Source organism: Balaenoptera ricei, chromosome 3 (genome assembly GCF_028023285.1).
Source record: "Balaenoptera ricei isolate mBalRic1 chromosome 3, mBalRic1.hap2, whole genome shotgun sequence".
Taxonomy (NCBI): Eukaryota; Metazoa; Chordata; class Mammalia; order Artiodactyla; family Balaenopteridae; genus Balaenoptera; species Balaenoptera ricei.
In genome coordinates, this window is record NC_082641.1 from 4,099,579 (window position 1) to 4,106,270 (window position 6,692).

General features: G+C 41.4%; 1 pseudogene; it reads right to left on the reverse strand.

The window, feature by feature from the left end:
• Positions 1-6,011: 6,011 nt before the first annotated feature.
• On the reverse strand, positions 6,012-6,389 carry LOC132363517 (small ribosomal subunit protein eS25-like; annotated as a pseudogene).
• Between the last annotated feature and the right edge of the window lie 303 nt (positions 6,390-6,692).

Sequence of the window (6,692 nt, forward strand, 5' to 3'; positions counted from 1 at the left end):
TGGATAAGTGGCCATTGGTTTGGCCATTCCTGTGGCATCTTAAACATTCAACACTTGAAGTCAAAAAGTTAATCCTATTATCTTTTTCTCTAAAAAAGAATTTGATTCTTTTATTGACAAAAGATTAAGTAGGAAATGGAAACAGGGATGATTTAAAATAAAAAAGTGGATGAAGGGAAAGGACATGAAAAAGGACATAGGTTGGGGAAATAGAAGGTCAAGGAGACACATTTCCTTCTCTACTTCTTTACAATCCTAACCCAAGAATCTATTCTCACATCAGGTTGGGCTGTGTCAATGACCACCAGGACAAATATACTTAGTCCCCACTAAAATAGCAATAACATCTTTAATTTGCTGTGTCTTGTTCTGGAAGAATTGTTAGTTAAAGAATGTTTTAAGAAAAGTGAAGAGGATAATTTGAACTAAAAATCAAAGAAGAAGAAGAAGGGTGGGGAGGGGAGGGATAGTTAGGGAGTTTAAGATTGACATGTACACACTGCTATATTTAAAATAGATAACCAACAGGGACCTACTGTACAGCGCAGGGAACTCTGCTCAATATTCTGTAATAACCTAAATGGGAAAAGAATTTGAAAAAGAATAGATACATGTATATGTATAACTGAATCACTTTGCTGCACACCTGAAACTAACACAACATTGTTAATCAACTATATTCCAATATAAAATTTTAAAAAAATGAGTCCCTTTAAAAAAATAAAATAGATAACCAACAAGGACCTACTGTAAAAAAAATAAAAAGTAGCTAATCTCATGATAAGAAATGTAACAATAATCCAAATGGAATAGATTATGCTTTTGAAATACACATGTGACAGGGGTCTTTCCACTTAAAAAAAAAATCAAAGAAGCAGCTCTTTGCTTGGACAGTTTGGTTGCCAGCCCTCATTGGGAAGTGTGAGTGGGGAGTTAATTTACTCAAATCACCCATTCAGAGTCTTCATCCCATATCTGTGCCTGAGTAGCCCCTGCAAGTTTGAGAAGAACTGGATGCCATGCGCAGTGACGTGCCCTGGGGACAGGGGGCTTGAAGGGACTTCGGATCAGTCCCAAAGGAGCCCTGGGTGTTTGGAACTCAGGACAGATGTTCAGGTGTGGAGACGGTTTAGGACAGCTTGATCTGTTGTCTCACGCAGCTTCCCGAAAGTGTCAGCTCCTGTGGGGAGGTGATTTATCTGTTGTGACAATCTGGCACCAGAGCTGTTTGCTGTTCCTGCTGAGCAAGGTCGACGAGGGTGCTCACTGGTACATTTGAGATGAGGAGAAGTTTTGTTGTCTGTGGCTAGGATTGAAATGGACTTTGCGTTGGAAGCGTTAGGAAAGATGCCTGGTATTTGCCATTGCTTTGACAGTGAATGGGAAAAATAATGACCGCATGGAGCTCAGACTGCCCATGACAGCTCTGGTCCGATTCATTTCTTTTTGGATCTTTTTCTTTGATTAGGAGGACGGTGTGGTTGCTGCTTCTGGAGTCACTGTTGGGATCTCAGGGCACCAGACAGCACGGTAGTCTGAGGGCCACCATCAAAGACACATTTACAACCAGCAGAGACTGAGAGTGATGTGTGAGTGGTGATTTAATAGTGAACCAACCAAGAGAGGTGGAGGAGCACACGCCTGATAGAACAAGCCCTTCATTATCTGACTGGTCTCCTCGGAAACTCATAAAAAAGAGAAATTAAAACACACTTTCCCACCAGGCTGGCTATCATCTAATAAAAAATATTGGCTAATGCTTTGTTTCGGTACCTGCCCCCCTACAAATGATGTGCAAACCATGAATAAAGTATTGATTTAACTGCAATGGATCCCGTCAGTTGTCTTGGGATTTGTACATGTTAGATAGAGTCTGACACATTCACAATAAGGAAAAATGCTTCCAAGGAGTGCAGGATTCTGCAGGAAGACCTGGACAGGAAACTGACAGCTGCTCCCTGGTGTGAAGGACTTAGAGAGGGCAGGCCAAGGTGTCCTTGTATAGGGGGCAGATACATTCCCTAGTCCTGGTGGCTTTTCAGAGATTGATGCAGCAGTAGGGACATCAGCAATTGGTGTCCGGAGGGGGCAGTATCGCTCCCTTTCTGGTCGCCTCCTCTTGGCTCCTGCTGGTGCATTGCATTGACCTTGCACCCATCCATCTGCTATCAGGCAGACTCTGGACAAGTCCATGTAAGGTAAAGTGGCCGATGAAAGTGTGTTGAGCACAAGGTGACTAGCACAACTCATTAACTCTGTCATCAGTTACAGCTCGAGCTGGGGAGCCACGTGGTCAGGAACTTGGCTCACGTGACTCAGACCCTCCACAGGCACAGCGCTGGGAGACTCTGGCTCGGGTATCTGACCTCTTCGCTTCTCTGTTCTCCCATCTGTGAAGTGGGGAGAGCAATAATTTCCCTGAGTTGTTGAGAGGAGCGACGTGGGACACTGAACTGTAAAATACCAAGCATGTGGTTAGTTCACAATAAATGGGAGAGGCTGCTCTTGTGGTCTGCAGGCTAGAGAAGAGGGTGGTTTCATGCAATGGAGCCCAGGGCAGTGAAGGTGGCCATTCGTGGACAGTTTGTGAGCATTCAGGATGTGCCATGCACTGAGCTAAACTGTGGGAAGATGCCCAAGAAGAAGGTCCGAGTGCTGATGTGAGGGAGCTGCGTGTTACCAGACAGCAAGAGGTACACTGTGCAGATCATGATGCCTGGGATCCTGGGGCTGCCGTGACAAAGGACTACACACTGGGTGGCTGGAAACAAGGACATTTATTCTCACACAGTTCTGGGAGCCAGCAGTCCAAGATCAAGGTGTTGGCAGAGGGGTTCCTTGTGAGGGCCATGAGGGAGAATCAGCCCAGCTTCTGGTAAGGGCTCAGCATTCCCATTCCATGGCTTGTAGATGCATCGCTCCAATCTCTGCCTCTGTTGTCACATGGCCTTCCCCTCTCCGTGCCTTCCTTTTCTGTCTCGTATAAGGACACTTGTCACAGTGTTCACCCCAATCCAGGATGGTCTCATCCCAATAGCCTTACCTCAGCTACATCTGCAAAGACCCTTATTAGGGTAACGTTTGGAGGTTCCAGGTGGGCATATCTTCTGTGCGGGCACCATTCATCTCACTGCATGTGGGTGCAGTGGAAGCACCAAGGAGGTGCTGGTTTCTCAGAAAGTCAGCCTCTCAGCTGTGGAAGCCCATGGGGGGTTGACAGAGGTTGGAGAGGGGGTGAACAGTGTGTTGTGAGCAAGGCACACAGAGCAGGCAGAGGCCAGGAGGAGAGAAAGGGTGTGGAAGTGAAGCACTTCCCTTAAAACAACTTCTGTCTCCAACACATCACTGTGGGAAATCTTAGCACTGCCAGGAATCTTAGGAGATCTTATTTTCCACATCTTGGTATTAGATTTGGCTCACACTTTTCTGAATTTGGGGTATCAGCCTGGGATGGTGGCTTTTGGAGGCAGGGAAGCGAGTTTGCACCTGGGCCATTCCTGGGAGAAGTCCGTTGATCTTTCTGAACTGCAATGATATTCTCCTGCAAAAACAGGGATCCTTGTACAAACATTCCGTTTTGCTGGAGTATTACATGATATAATGAAGGAAATGTTGCTGCATGCCACAATAGCTCATTTCAAGGCTATTTCCTTCCCTCCTCTTGCGTACTCTCATAGGTCAACTCTTAGGCAGCCCCTTATGTTAAATTGTACTTTAAATTAAAAAATTAAAATGTAGCTATTTCCAGGAGAATGTTTCCTTGTGGATACAACCTGCTCTGTGCAACCTAATTTTATGACTTTTAGCTTCATCCCATGAACTACTTTCTGAGCCACTATTTAATAAGCAATAGACAAAAAGAGTCACATAGCTGGCTGAACACCCCACCTCTGTGGGAACAGGGGTGGGCTGTAGGGGGAAGGTATATTGCTGTGCTCACAGGAACTAACTCAGTGAGAGATCTGTGCTTCTGGGGTAAGAATATCCTCACTGTTCATCGTAAACACAGGCCTTCCTCTTTCCTTGTGTAGAATGGATGGTTCCGCCTCATACCCACTTTCAGGTCTCATTTTCTTACCTTATGATAATGTCAACCATGTCTCCTGTACTTGTTTTAGGGAAGAGTCCAGGAATGTTCCTTGTTGTCCACAAGGCATCTGATTTGTGCTGAAAATGGGAGAAGGTGACCCCAAATTTCCTGGGAGGATAGGACCCTTCTTTGTGGACAGTCCTTATTCAGGTTTGGCCTTAAATGACCCATCGTGCAGATTCTTCCTCACCTAGTCCTAGACTGTGGCCCTGCTGTGTTTGCTTTGCTCTCCCAGGAGCAGAGGGTCTGTCTGCGGTCACACAGCAGCGCACTGTGACACAGAACCTACCTGATAAGGGGTCTTGGAGACTCTGCTGCCCAGTTCATACCCACTGCCTGTTTATGTGGTCCAGATGGTACTTCCCCTGCTAAATGGTGAATATTAAACACTGGACAGAGTCTAAAATCTTTGAACTTCAAGATAAATGTTATCTTGGTTGGAGCTGCACTACAATGAAGTATTTTCTTCCAGAATTTCTCAGCTGGCCTTGGAAATGTTTAAAAGAACACTGAGAACAATGCTTTAAAATTGCCTATAATATGGCATCATCCTAATGCTCCTGATGATGACTCATGTCATCGGATTTTGTCCTGTTATGGGTTCTGTGTGTCATCTGATGTGACTTGTTCTAAGTTCCATTGACCCTTTAGAAAATTCTGAAGTTGCTTTGTATTTTTCAAGGTCTTTGAAAATTAATTTTTTGACTATCAGTAATCCTGTCATTTTCTGAATATAGAAACATTTTTGATATTACAGAAAACAAATTCTCTGACTCTGTGACAAATAAAAAAATTCAAAATCAATAAATAATACCCTGATAGAAGACCTATGCATTAGAAATAACTATTAAAAAATGTTTTATATATCTCATTGATCAGAAAAGGAAATGAAACAAGAAATTTGGAACCAAACTATAATGGAAATGTATATATTGCAACTTTTAAGGTACAGTTTAAGAAGTTCCTGCAGGGAACTTGATTGACTCAAATCTGTATATCATAAAAAAAGAAAGATGGAAAATTAAAAAGCCAAGTATTGAACTTAAATTAGGAGAAAACAATTAGTGGAATAAATTGACGGAAAGAATAATAAAACAAAAGATAAGAAATTAATGAAATATACAATAAATAACATTACAGAAGGTCAACAACAACCATAAAAATCTGGTGCTTTACAAAGAACGTTTAAACATCAACTAATCTTGGGCAAAATCAATCAAGACAAAGACAGTTGTAAATTAATATTAAGAGTAAAATGAGGACATAATACAGACAGAGCAGAGTTTAAAAATTATAAGCCAATATCAACAGAAAATTTTATGGCATTGACCAAAAACCCCACAAAACCCCAAAACTAAAACCCCCAAATTGACACAAGAAGATATAAAAAACCTATATAGGCCCTGAATTAATTCTCAGGGCTACCCACAAAAATGTATCAGGGACAGTTGACTTTATTGGCAATTTTACAAAACCTTCATGAATTAGGTAACTCCTATCATGTACAAACTGTTCCGGAATACTAAAAGAGCAGGAAAATGTCTCAACAACTTTTATAAATCTACGATAGCCTTGTTTCTAAATGAAACACGGAGCGTATAGACAAAGAAAAGAGTCAACAAAGATCATAGATGTAAACATTTAAATAAGACATGAGAAAACAAAATTCAGTAATGAATAAATAAAAAATGATAAATAAAATAAATATATGTAAAAATTTTTGAATGCATGCATGCATGTGTATGCATAGACACACACACACACATATACACATACCCCTTTAAAGTGTATTATGTATGAAGTATGGTAAATATTAGAAAATTGTGGTTATGCTATTACAAATAAGTACATATTTTATTTTATTTATTTTTTTGATTTAATAAAGCTTTATTTTTCAAAATGTACAGTTGGTGGGACCTATTCATGCATCTTCACCAGAAGTTGGGGCATCTCCACCCTTGGTGTTTCTGGTGTAAATTATTTGAGCTCTGTGCTTTGAAGCCAGTTTAATAAGTCCTTTACTAAGGAGCTCCTGAAGGGCTGCCCTGGCCAGGGAACCACGAATCTTCAGCCTCTCAGAGACGACAGCTGGAGTTATAAGCTTACAGTTGGGAATTTCTTTACAGAGTTTGTCATATGTTGCTTTGTCAAACAAGACTAGGTTATTGAGCTTGTCCTGAACTTTGCCTTTGGACCACTTCTTCTTTTCGGCCTTGCCCCCAGGTTTTTTCACTGGGTCTTTGTCTTTCTTGGCCGACTTTCCGGCGTCTTTCTTCTACCTGTCGTCCTTGGGTGGCATAGTGAAGCTGGGAGAGCAGCTGCTACCATTGCGCCTCACTAAGATGTCGGACAAAAAGGGTAAGTACATATTTTAAAACAATCTAAATTTCTACCAATTAGGGATTTGCTAAAGATATTGAGATACATCCTTGTGATGGAATTTTTATGGAGCAGGTAAGATGAATACAATATATCCACAAATATCAATGTGGATTTATCTAAAAAAAAATAGGATGAAAAAGCATTGTTTTTGGAAAACAGTATGAAGTTTCCTCAAAAAATTAAAAATAGAACCAAGATATGATCCAGCAATTCCATTTCT